Genomic DNA, 11,287 nt, shown 5'->3' with positions numbered 1-11,287 from the left:
TGGTATTATTTATTATTTCTGCTGTTAATCATTAATCCTTCTTGATGAAAACATTGAACACATGCAAGTTTTTTCTTACATATTAATGCATATGATTTGCTATGTCAAGCTTCAATTTTCAAGTTTTGTTCTGCCTTAAAATAAGCTACCCATGTGTAAGACTACTCATTTATTTGGCACATTGTTCCTATAAACTTTTTATAAAGCATCATTGAACTTACCATGCTGTCATTGAAGCATCATTTAAATTTGGCATTCTTGGCTCAATTTGAGCAGAAATCATGGTGCCCTGCTAGCATGTTTGTGGATTTGAGTGTGCATGTGATTTTTTTTCACACATTTGCTTGTTTGTACTTTCTAATGCCTCCAGTTCCCCACTATTCATTCTGCTAAAGCTACACAGAAGCGGCTAACATTACGAGCTTTCATCAAACCGTCAACACATTTCAAGTGCAACTCATCACAAAGTATTTTAAAAAGAAATAACACTGGATATTGAGTTTGAAACATCACAACCTGAGAAAACACATTGGCATTGAAATGTGGTTCAGAGGATTCAGACATCAAGAGTTTAAAACTGACCACCTGAACAAGCCCTTTTGACCAGTGACGTACGTCATTGTGATGCATGATTTTTTTTAAAAAAAAATCTATTACAATCTCTGTAGTTTTTATCTCATTTTAATTTGAGTGTATTATTTGCTTAGATTTCCTGATTGAATCATAAATGCAGTTAACTCTACAGATCTTGCCATGTGAAAATACAGAAATGGAGAAATAAATGTCTGTCTGGTTAACTTCCTTAATGGTGGTATCTTTTTAAATTTTTATTTCTCATGAAATAAACTTCCAAATGGTATATGTTAATGAAAAAAATTACTTCATGCCTTTCCCAAAGGCAATAACTAGCATTGTATAACTCATTCCAGGTCTCCAATCCTAGATGATCAGAAAGAGATGCTCTTAGATGCTAAGAACTTCCTTTTTCTAGAGTCTCACCTTCCATAGAAATATTTAATGTCTTTCTGACTACAACGTTGATGTTCAGTTTCAAGAAATGATGCCACCAGAATATTTCAGTTGGCAAAAGAATTGCATTCAGCCTTTATTCAGTAACTGAATCTTCCCCAGGGCTTCAATTTTCTGTCAAATGACCCAGGATCCAGGTCATGCTTCCTTCTGGAAGGTGTTCAAAGTATAACACTGGTGCCCTGTTAGTTATCTCTGCCCCATGCACTTTTCCTTCAAGCCTCTGAGTACTCTGTATAATATTATCAATAACTGCACAATATGGGCTTGTGAACATTAGCTATCCTTCACATCACCTTTCCCCAAGCCACTCCTCTTCTCATACCATGAATACCATTGATATTTGTGTTGGAAAAAAACCCAGGCAGGGTGTGCATATGTTTGTACAGGCAAAGAACATTGTGGGTGGGCTAATGAAAACAAAATCCTCAGCAAAGCATACCTTGAGAAAAAGGTGGTTCCAAAGAGATAATGCATGGTAGAAATTAAAAGTGACCTCACATGGAAATTTGGAAGCTACTACAAAAACATAAATACATTTTATCTGTCATCAGAGATCGCCTGCCATGGTGACCTCTCATTCTTTACTTTTTAGGTTAATATCTTCCTAACATTTCAGAGTACAACCCATATTTATGACATTTCATGTCAATTTTTTATGAGTCCACAAATTTCATAAGAAGGTAGGTGTTAATTATGCTCTTCCGTGTCAATTTTATGACACTGACAACCTATTCGAGATGAAAACCATCAAACTGCCAAGTGTTTCAAGACTAGTTCTACAGCATTTCAGGTGAATAAGAAACATGTTTAAAGAAACTTGTATATGATGTCTTTGTTGATTTTAATCAGGTGCCTCTTATCTCTATATTTAGAACCAAGTGGCAGATACAAAATTATGAAGGGAAAAGAATGTAGTGGAAGTCAGGGATGTTATGAATGCCGAAGCTCTGGCCCAGCAGTCCAGCTCTGGCACTTGCAGTCGGGTAACCCAAGCACATTGTGTCAGAGTGCATATGTCATTTTGCTTCAATATACAATTATATAATAAAATCTATCTTGAAGGATTGTTGGTTTCAAGACAAATATAAAGCATTACTTATTGTAAGTCTAGCAAATGGCAGAATCATCTTTAGCTGTTCATTGTATTTATTAACAGATTTCTATGTGAAAGACCAAAATGTCAGTAGAGAATTACTTCTAATCTCAGTGTGTGTATATATATGTATACACATATATGCATTCTCTTCCACATTGAATTCTTTATTATTATTATTATTTTTTTATTGGAAAGGCAGATATACAGAGAGGAGAGACAGAGAGGAAGATCTTCCATCCAATGATTCACTCCCCAAGTGAGCGCAATGGGCCGATACTATGCCGATCCGAAGCCAGGAGCCTCTTCTGGGTCTCCCACGTGGGTGCAGGGTCCCAAAGCTTTGGGCCGTCCTCCACTGCTTTCCCAGGCCACAGGCAGGGAGCTGGAAGGGAAGCGGGGCAGCCGGGATTAGAACCGGCGCCCATATGGGATCCCTGGCGTGCAAGGCAAGGACCTTAACCACTGCGCCACCGCGCCGGGCCCCCACATTGAATTCTTGATACTCACTCCTGACTGAACAACAGAGAAATGTTCATCTCTATATTTCCTTCTTTTAAAAAAAATTTAAATTTTTTTATTGGAAAGACAGATTTGCAGAGAGAAGGAAAGACGGAGAGAAAGATCTTCCATCCGCCTAGTCACGCCCCAAGTGGTCTCAAGAGCTGGAGCTAAGCCGATGCGAAGCCAGGAGCCCAGAGCTTCTTCCTAATTTCCCTCACAGTTGCAGGTGCCAAGGCTTTGGGTCATCCTTGACTGCCTTCCCAGGCCACAGATAGGGAACTGGATGGGAAGTGGAGCAGCCAGGACACCATCTGGCACCCATATGAGATCCTGGATCAGGCAAGGAAATGTTTTAACCACTAGGTTATTGCCCGAGGTCCCATCCACCTTTTCTTAAGTCACTGCTCCTCCATAGCAAAATGTGTTCATGCTCCTTCTTAGTCAGATCCTATGCTTTCTTTACCCATTTCATATTTACATTTCTTCACAATGTTCCTGAAAATACACCCTCTTCAAATCTGTTTTTTTTTCTATCAAATGTACACTTTTGCCTAATTGTGAAACTGTGAGAACTAAACAGAAAGTTTTTATCATAACCTCTGCTTGAGAATAATTGCTTAGTCACTGATATAAATTATAGATATTACATTATCACCAGCACCACCACCATCATAACCATTAATTTCTTTGTGGACTTTTCACCTGATCTGTAGTAAAAATGGCCTCCCAAATATTAGTTCTTGGTATTTTTGGTTATGGTTCACTCGATTCTTTTTTATAGAAAGCGCTCATTCACCTAAGTTGAGCTATTTTGCTTTAATGCTACTCAGATGTAAGTCTCCAGACCTTTCCACCTACAGCTAGCTCAGTTCTGTATTTCTGTCTGCGTCCAAGGTCTTTGCTCAAATAGAGTATCCTGTCAGCAGCGTACACGAAGTAACTGGACACTGACCTAGTTTCCTTTGCAAGCAGCAAACGGCTTCATTCGCTTGGTTGCTTCACCACTCCTCCCTATCCTGGCTGTCTCAACTCATTCCTCTGTTTCTCAAAAGACACAGACATCCTGTTCGCCATGGATTTGTTCCTCCATATTTTCTATCTACCTTCTTCCCTTTCAGAAACTTCAAACCTTATAATTAAATCAACGTAATTCCTTTCTTATTCCCTTACCTTGGTTTTCATACTATACCAAGTCCCAAATCTATGTGAAATTTGCTACAGGAATCATTTGAAGGTGTTTTTTGCGGGGGTAGGGAGGTATTTGCTTTATGTATTTTTTCTGCATTTTTGTTTTAGAATGCTCAAAACCTGCTGGCTGTCATCTGTATCACATTTAGGGCTCTGTGCATAATTTTCATGTTAATAATGGCTAAACTTGTGTCTGCGCCAACCTTTTAGGTCAACATGTGTGCTACTGTATCTCCCCCAAACCGGATGAACAAGTACTGTTTCTAGAACACTGGCTCAAACTTTGCTTGTCATACCTGAAAATCCTACCACAGACTCTTTTGGTCTGCCTATTTGTATTTCCTTCAAGATTCAACTGGAGCTCACAGATCCATCACCTTCTGTGCAGATGGGCCCTAGTCCCCTGGCCAGGTGACCCAGGCCCCACTGGACCTTGCACCCTTGCAGATAATAGATCGAACACCAACTGCACAGGTGAACCCTAGGAACCAGACCAGGAGACACGAGCCTCACCGGACCCCCACCCCTCCAGCACTGGGGCTCATTGATCCAGCACCCACCATGCATGTCAGCCTAAGGACCTGGGCCAGAAGGTCCAGGTCTCGCCCAGACCCTTCAACCACAGGTCGTTTAGCCTGGTCACCCACCACAGAGATGGACCTTAGGGAGGTGGATCCAGCCCCTACCATACAGCATTGACAGAGATTTACCAGAGCCTCCAGCTCTGGGGCTCACAGTCACAGCACCACCCTCGACTGGCATGGCTCATCTCTGCTTGGCATCCACCAGTGTGTGCTTCAGCCTAGTTCAATCCAGCTTGCCCCCAGGTCCTGCTTATGCTGGTTGGTGCTACAGCCTAGCCTTGCCCAGTCAGTTCCCCATCCCAGCTCCAGTGTGAACTACCTGGTGCTGTGGTCTGATCCAGCCCATTCTATATCCCCTCCATTTTCCTGGACCTGCCAGTGGAATTTATAAATTGGCCCACCACCAGACCCGACCCACATGTATGCATGCCAGTGGGTACTGTAACGCAGCTGGTTTGAGCTGCTCCTTGCCTTGGATCTTATGCTTACCTGGAGGGACTGCAACTTGAAAAGGAGTTCTCCAAGCTCCTCTATTCCATCTCCTCCCAGTGGCAGATCATGCTTACACACTGGGCCCTTGGCTAAGATTGAGTTTGTATACTTCTTGTACTGGCAGGAATTGTGTCCTTACCCAATTGGCCCATACTCTCTTTCTTCCTTTCTCTCTCTCTCTCTCCCTCTCCTTCTTTCTCTCTCATCTATAAATCTACCTTTCAAATAAAAATAATTTTTTACATAAAAAGAAAGAGTTGCCTAAGAAGTTTTACGTGCACAATGTCTTCACAAGAAGTTTGAATTATAAAAGCTAACAAAAGAACTTAAAGAACTCGCAGAGACTACTAGTACTCCACCAGTTTTGATGTAACTCTACTGTTCAAACACCCGGACCCCCTCCATTTACCATTCCTTAAGTGTCCTACAGGAGTCACTTGATCCTATACGTCTTTGAAAGTCTTTTTGACTTTATAGATAGCCAGTGTAATTTTACACCAAATTTATCCATAATAATCAATACAAAGAATAATAGTGAACAGTGATGATAATGCTACGGTTTTACATGAGCCCAGAGTGATAAGTGTTCACTAATCTAATAAAATTAAAATCAAGTGTACAGTCAAGTCCCAGTATATTTTATTTACAACACTGTTTTCTGGTATCATCTCCATGTACACACACGGTCCTTTGAAATTAAGATTTGTGGGGCTGGCACTGTGGAGCGACAGGTAAAGCTGCCGCCTGTAGATCCCCAAGAAGCACCAGTTTGTGTCCCGGCTGCTCCACTTCTGTCCCAGCTCCCCGATCCTGCGTCTGGGAAAGCAGCAGCACTGGGCCCCTACACTCATTTGCAGCTGTGGTCAGTTTGTGAGTGATCCAGGAAATGGAAGATTTTTCTCTCCCTCTCATCCCTTTTCTCTCTCTGTCCCTCTCTTTCAAATTAAACAATAACAACAACAACAATAATAATTGAACTTGATTTTATTTTGTGAATTTGACGTTTCTTATTTCCTAATCTACTGTTGGTGAGGATTTATTAAGTATTATGTGATATTATGTATCATTGTATTATGCCTGGCCTATTGGTTGGCCAGGCATATGATTGCAAAATCCTAAAAGGTGAAAACTAGACAATACTCCTTTGCTTTTCTCACAGTTTTGGAGACCTAAATATCCTACCAAGAAGGTTACTGTCCGGTGAGTTCCTTTTCCTGCCTTGCAGATGGTTGTCTTCTCACCACAATCTTACACAGCATTTCCTCTGTGCACACCAGGAGTCCGGGAAACCTTGGGTGTTTCTCCCTCTGTTTTTAAGGATTCCAGTTGTACTGGATTAATGCCCTGTCCTTGTAACCTCATTTAACCTTTCTTATTCTCTTTTAATCCATGATTCAAAATAAAGTCACATAGAGGATTTGCCTTTTGACTTAGGAATTAGGGGAAGAGAGTGGGAAAAGGGGGCATGGCTAAGTGTGTAAGAAGACTTTTATATAATTGCTTGACACTGTTCCCCAAAAGAAAATTACTGGCACAATCCCTTGCTCACAAGAGGGTTTAGGTATTTCATGTAATCTGGCTGATCATAAAGTTTCAACCAGAACCTCTCCCAGATTCTGAATGTGGGACAAGGCACTTTGCTTCCGTCCATGTGAATACAGAACAGGGATAATTACAGAGATTACAGTTTGCCTAGTTGTTTATGTTTCCTTTCCCTTTGCATTACGTCATAATTTACTGACATCCGTGTTCATGATAGACTGTCTCATCAAGCCAGAAATGTAGTCCAACACTTCCTACACATTTCCTCCTTTGCACATAAAGCAAGATGTTCAACAGGAAGTTTCAGCTGAAGTGACAGTTGTAAAAAACAAAAACATGAATTGGATTTATTATAGTACAGTTTACTTCTTCAATGAAAATATCTGGAAGTAATTTCACAATACTCAGGGCTTTCTCTCAGCCGCTGGAACCAGGATAATCAAGGTCGGATACTGAACAGAATGGAAGGACACAGAGGGTAGGGATTCTGTGAGATGACAGCGGTCCAGGTTTTGTGCAAGTAACTTCCTTCCAAAGAAAGCGATGGAGGGCAGTGCCTCAAAGAGACGGGGTTTTAAAAGGTACTCTCGGGAAGTTGGAAACGCATTCTCTTCAGTGGAAGACATGGTTGACTCATGGCTGAGGAAGAAAGACAAAGCACCCTTGGCAGCAAAGGAAGGAACTGCAGCTGGAAAATAGCACTTCCAACTGTGAAAAGGAGGTCGCAGCACACGCCTCCTGGAGACTGGGTGTGACATGAGCTCAGGGAACATGAGTGGAACAGTCTTTCGTAATGAACTCTACCAACAGACAGTCTCCTATAGCCTAGCCACAAGATTCCAAGAGTAAGTGCCTTCCAGTGTCCCATGTGGGTGTGAGTCTTTAATAGAAAAGCACTGGCTCCAGAGACATTATTCACTCTGCTGAAACTGCAGGTTTAAGAAATCAACCACTTCCCTTCACATAAAACACAAAGTATCCAGGAAGAATAAGCACAGCTTCGGATCCCATCCATCGTGGACTGAATGAAGTCTATGGATAGCAGGTCCAGTGAAGGTGGAACATCCTGCCATCTTCCAGATCTTTCTCTCCTGTCCCCCTGACCCAAGGAATTATAAGTAGCATCTGCGTGGGCTCGGAATGAAGTGACAGGGTGATTTAATGCCATATTGATTCATTTTCTATGTCAGAAGCCCTCCTGAGGCAGGTGCTTGAGGCAAAATTGTAGGAAGACAATTTACCCTGAACAGAGACCCAAATACTATGAATATCTAGCACTGGACAAACTCACAGAAATACTGAGATTATGTTTGCAGCTTAAAGCGACTATATGTTTTATACTAAAAATAAGAAGGAGGCCTGAGGCAGTAGCCCAGTGGCTAAAGTCCTCGCCTTGCACATGCTGGGATCCCGATGTCCCCACTTCCTCTCCAGCTCCCTTTTGGGAATGCAGTCAAGGTCACCCCAAAGCCTTCAGACCCTGAACCCACATGGGAGACCTAGAGGAGGCTCCAGAATTCTAGTTTCAGATAAGATCGGCTCAGCTCCTGCTGTTTCTGCTGCTGGAGGAGGGAGTATCTTCCCTGTCTGTCAAGATCTTCTCTGTCCCTCCTCCTCTCTGTATATCTGACTTTGTAATCAAAATAAATAAATCATATATTTAGAAAGATAATGGAGTGCATTCAAGACAATCTAATCTGCTGAGCCTGTTTACACTCCCCCAGTGGCTGTGTATCCCCCACATGGATATGTGTACACCATATGCACAGAGGAACTACATATTTTTAGATTTATGCTCATTCTACTTTATTAGTTATGCAAAGGTTATTTTTGAATGTATCAAATCTCCAAGGTGCAAGATGGCTGAATAAGGACAAGCCATGTTGATACTGACCACAGGAAGGTAACAGAAGAGTGAACACTTCATTCCCAGCGGACAGTGGGAGAGTTGTTTGCAGTGAAAATTCTGTAAAAACAGGAAAGACACCATGGAGCAGCAGGAACAGTTCAATCAGGAAGCAGTGAGGGAAACACTGCCAGTGGCTTGCACAGCTGGCACTTTGAGGAGGTGGCATCTTGAAGCCAGACATCAGACACCAAGAAGGGAGGAAACACCATTTAATAAGGCGAGAAGGGGCTTCTGCAATCCACACAAATGAGAGGTTTTATTGGAGGGATAAATCTGTTGAGTCTTGTCTAAAAGATTGGTGGGATGTTGAATGACAGCTTCTGCCTATGAAATGCTCTAGCCATATTCTATTAAGGTACTTGGTTTCAGTTCTCCAAGGTAGAGGACCAATCAACTGCACCTGTTAGAGAGTCAGCCCTGAAAACATACGGCTGTTGAGGTGAGTGAGCGAGGCTGAGAAGTGAGAGAGGCTGAAGAGGCTGTGCGCCCTTGATTGTGGGAAACCTGTGTTTTGTGATGATGGGAATTCTGTGACTCAGCCACCAGCCTTGGGACAGTCACTGTGTCTGGTTTCAGAGGTACCTGTGTTCACACTGATTTGTACATTCATCCTTTGTGTTGCATTTGTACCTGGATGGGTGTAGTGCCGAAGGATTGTGGGCTCACATGGGTGATTAGTCCCATGGTAGATAGTAGATGATGTTGTGATCATGTCAGCCAACACAGTAATACACTCTCATGGCTGAACATAGAGACTCACAATGCAAGGTTTGGATGGCAGGTTCAATCCTTACCCCCAACTCTCAGCACTGACCAGACACCATGGCTCCACCCAGGATGTGTTTCTCGAAACTTGATGAAGGATGAGACACTCCTTTGAACCACAGAGACATATTTCAGGAATAACAGCTGTTAAGGGAAGCAAATCACAAGTGTTGATGCCCCAAAATACGTGTAGAAATGCAAGTAGCATTAATAGAGAAAAAAACATGACTCCTCAAATGGAACACAATTAATCACACTTCAGTATTAGAATGTGAAGACGAGGAAACGGATGATTGACCTGAAAAGGAATTCAAAACACAGAGGCAAATACACGAGTTACTGAAATCTACACAAAATAGGAATTAAGCATTCCAGAAGAGAAATAAATGATGAAAAGGAATCAAAATAAAACATTAGAAATAAAAATTCAATATGACAAATAAAACAACAGTGGAAAACTTTAACAACAAACTCACTGAGGCAGAAGAATATTCAAGCAAGAATATGATTTTTGTATTGCAACAAGAAGCCATGACTGTATTAATGATGGAAACAGTACAAATTTCATTCCAAGCTGCAGTTACTCTTTGAAGCACCAAAAAAAGGTCCTTGTTTTGCAAATAGTCACATTGTTATCTCCTTTACTCTCTTTCTCTATCTTGTCTCAGGTTCCCAGCACAAAATGCCAGAAGTCACAGAAATTGTCCCTGCTGCTAAGGAGGAGTTGCCACAGTCCCAGGATGAGAAAGGGTCTGGAAAATACTTGGACACCGATGACTCAATGCTGCTTGAGGAACAGGATCCCACACAGACAACCACACAGCAGGCGCAGCTGGCCGCAGCAGCTGAACTAATGAAGAATCATCAATAACACAGAGTGAGAGTGAGAAGAGGGCACCAACATCTATGTCCAAGCTGGGCCTTCATCAGGTTACAGGGGCTGTAGAGTCACTTTCTGGAAACCTAAGACTGTCCTCTTCATCATCACAAAACCAGGTGTCTACAAGAGCCCATCCTCAGACACGTCCTTTGATTTGGGGAAAGCCAAGACTGAAGATTTATCTCAGCAGGCACCACTGGTAGCAGCTGAGAGATTCAAAGTTCAATGTGAAGCTGTCTCCAACATTCAGGAAACTACTCAGACTCCAACTCTACAGGTGGAGAGTGAAGAGGAAAAGGTTGATGAAACAGGTGTGGAAGTTAAGATGTGCAGTTGGTCACATCACAAGCAAATGTGTCCAGAGCAAAGCCAGTCTGAGCCCTGCAGAACAGCAGTAATGCTTTTGTAAATTCTATTAAGACAAATCTTTGGAAGTAACTCAGTCAGCCAAAAAAAAAAAAAAGAAAGAAAGAAAGAAAGAAAAGGAAAGGAAAGAAAAGAAAAGAAAGGAAAAGAAAAGAAAAGAAGAGAAAAGAAAAGAAAAGAAACGAAAGAAAAAACAAACATGGTATTTGAACTCATGGTATATTACCAAGTGACCATATGGCGTGACTTCAGAAGCTTTGGGGGCTCCTGAAGGAAGATATGGAAAGAAAGAAAGGATGAGAAGACCCATCCAATGAAATGATTGCAGCAAATTTCCCTGACCTGGAGAATCATGGGGACAACCACACACAGGAATCATTCAGAATTCCTATTGGATATGATCAGGAAAGATCTTTCCGTATCACATTATAGTCAGACTTTCAAAGGTCAAACATAAGAAAGGTTTTAAAATGTGTAAGAGAGAAATGCCAGGCTACCCTTAGAGCTTCTCCAGTTAGACTTAAAACTGATTTCTCATCAGTAGCACTATAGGCAAGAAGAGAGTAGTAAGAAAGTCTAAGACCTAAAGCAAAAACAAACAAATAATCAAGCAAAATGTCATTCAGAATACTATACACAGGAAAGCTCTTGTTTACAACTCAAAGTAAAACAAAGGATCTCCCCAAAACAACAACAACAAAGAAACGAAAGAGGTGTTATGACTTAAACAGCCTTGCAAATGATTCTAAAAAAATGTGCTTTGGATAGGTATAAAGCATGATAGCTGACATCATGAATCAATGTTAGGACAGGAAATCTACTAGTAAATGAGTTTAAGGAAATCCAAAGAAAGAAAGAAAAAAAGTATGAAAAGCTGATGGGGCCAAGTCGGTGCTTGTCTATAATAAACTTGAATGTAAGTAGCCTAAATT

The 11,287-nt window shown here is 41.5% G+C and overlaps 1 pseudogene; it reads left to right on the top strand.

Moving 5' to 3' along the window:
• Positions 1-9,791: 9,791 nt before the first annotated feature.
• On the top strand, positions 9,792-10,427 carry LOC121156647 (annotated as a pseudogene).
• Positions 10,428-11,287: the final 860 nt, after the last annotated feature.

Source organism: Ochotona curzoniae, unplaced genomic scaffold (assembly GCF_017591425.1).
Source record: "Ochotona curzoniae isolate NIBS_2020 unplaced genomic scaffold, NIBS_Ocur_1.0 contig_3498, whole genome shotgun sequence".
Classification (NCBI taxonomy): domain Eukaryota; kingdom Metazoa; phylum Chordata; class Mammalia; order Lagomorpha; family Ochotonidae; genus Ochotona; species Ochotona curzoniae.
Note: the sequence above shows the minus strand (reverse complement) of the source record. Positions and strands in the feature narration are given on the sequence as shown.